General features: G+C 35.0%; 2 non-coding genes across 2 annotated transcripts; one reads left to right on the forward strand and one right to left on the reverse strand.

Annotated features, from left to right (window-relative positions):
* Window positions 1–1276: 1276 nt before the first annotated feature.
* Window positions 1277–1358, forward strand: TRNAS-AGA. The gene has a single exon. It is a non-coding gene; the product is annotated as a tRNA-Ser (tRNA).
* Window positions 1359–1424: 66 nt separating this feature from the next.
* Window positions 1425–1498, reverse strand: TRNAN-GUU. The gene has a single exon. It is a non-coding gene; the product is annotated as a tRNA-Asn (tRNA).
* Between the last annotated feature and the right edge of the window lie 403 nt (window positions 1499–1901).

Here is a 1901-nt window from a genome sequence, read left to right on the forward strand (position 1 = left end):
GAAGAACAAGATGCATTGACATGGTGGGGTAAGAATGGTCAGCGTTATGTGATTCTTAATCGCATGGCACGTGACATACTAGCCATCCCATTGTCGACCGTTGCATCGGAATCTGCTTTTAGTACGGGAGGTCGTACTCTAGATCCATTTCGGAGTTCTTTAACTCCTAAGGTAATGCATCATTATCTTTTTATTTTATAAAATCAAGTTTGTTTATATCTTAATATGACTTTGTTTATACATATTTGTGTAATATTTTTGTATTGAAGATGGTTCAAGCGTTACTTTGCACACAAGATTGGCTTAGAGCTAAGGAAGTGCCAATTGTTGATGTGGAAGAAAATTTGAAAGAGTTAGAGGAAATAGAGAAAGGTAGTAATAATTTCATGTATTTGAAATTTTGTTACACCAAATTTATTATTTCATTGTTATCAATCATTAATATGTTATATATTGTATTTTATTTAGAGGTGCAACGTGGTGAATCTAACGATGTAGACGATGAAGTTGTTTTCGTGGACTCATTAGTGTGAATCACGCGATCAAAGGGAAAACAACTCGTTGGAGAATTTATGTATTTCTAGTACTTGAGAGTTGAGACTTAAGAGAATTTATGTAATTTTATGAGTTTTCGTGGACTTATTTGTATTTTCGGTGGACTCATTTGTATTTTTGGTGTTTGAGAATCGGGACTTTATAGACTTTATGTAGTTTTGTAATTGATAATTTTGGTTTGTATGTAATTATTAAATTATGCAACAGGTCTAAAAATCACAAAACAGGTCCATATGCAGGTCCAACAGGTTTTGTATTAAAAAAAAAAACGAAAAAGACACAAAACAGGTCCATTCAGGTCCAAACCCGGACCGGACCTGATTTTTCAGGTCTGGCCCGGAACCGGACCTGTTAATTCAGGTCCGGTCCCCGGTCCTCATAATTACCCAATTCAGGTCCCCGGTCCAAACAGGTCCGGTCCGGTTTTGGACCGGTGTACACCCCTACTTGCCGATGCATTATTTCAATCGATAATATATGGTCTATAATAATAATCAATATTTTGTAAAAGTTATGAAAATTTGATATCGAGCCATCTAGCTCCCAAACCATACACATTGAAATAAATATAATAATACGTTATTCGAGTATGGTTTAAGTTTAAGGTATTAGAGTGAATGATGTATTAATATGGTAAAAAAAAAAAAACAAATTACAAGTCAAAACTAATACTCCGTAATTTGTGCAAGTTGAAATAGTGAATAGTGATTAATCCAAGATTGTGGGCGTGCCGGAGTGGTTATCGGGCATGACTAGAAATTATGTGGGCTTTGCCCGCGCAGGTTCGAATCCTGCCACTCACGAATCTCTTACCCCGCTTTTTTAAGACCCAAAAACAGAAAAGAGCTAAAAGAATATAAGAGATTATACGCTAGAAGGAGGGGTCGAACCTCCGACCTTGTGGTTAACAGCCACACGCTCTAACCAACTGAGCTATTCCAGCTTTGATGTTTTTATATCCATATTATATGGATATGACTAATCTTAATAATACAATAAAAATCCATTGATTTGTTTAAATCTAAAATTACATTAATATGTCCTTCAAAAAAAAATTACATTAATATGACTAATCTTAATAATACAAAAAATTATTACTATTAATAAAAGTATTACAGTTTGGTTCATAAATTAGAACACAATTCATACTTCTTCCTCTCAAATTAAGACCACTTAGGGCCTTATCTCTTACGTTGAAATTCAGTTCAGTTTAAGCTCAGCTCACTTCAGCTCAATTCAGTTCAGTTCAGCTGAGTTCAGTCAATGAGAACAGACCCTTAATCTTCCATTATACAGTATATGGGCTATACAGAGCTCAGCAGGCATAGGAAGTTGGTTGTTCCCGG

Source organism: Chenopodium quinoa, unplaced genomic scaffold (genome assembly GCF_001683475.1).
Source record: "Chenopodium quinoa cultivar QQ74 unplaced genomic scaffold, ASM168347v1, whole genome shotgun sequence".
Classification (NCBI taxonomy): domain Eukaryota; kingdom Viridiplantae; phylum Streptophyta; class Magnoliopsida; order Caryophyllales; family Amaranthaceae; genus Chenopodium; species Chenopodium quinoa.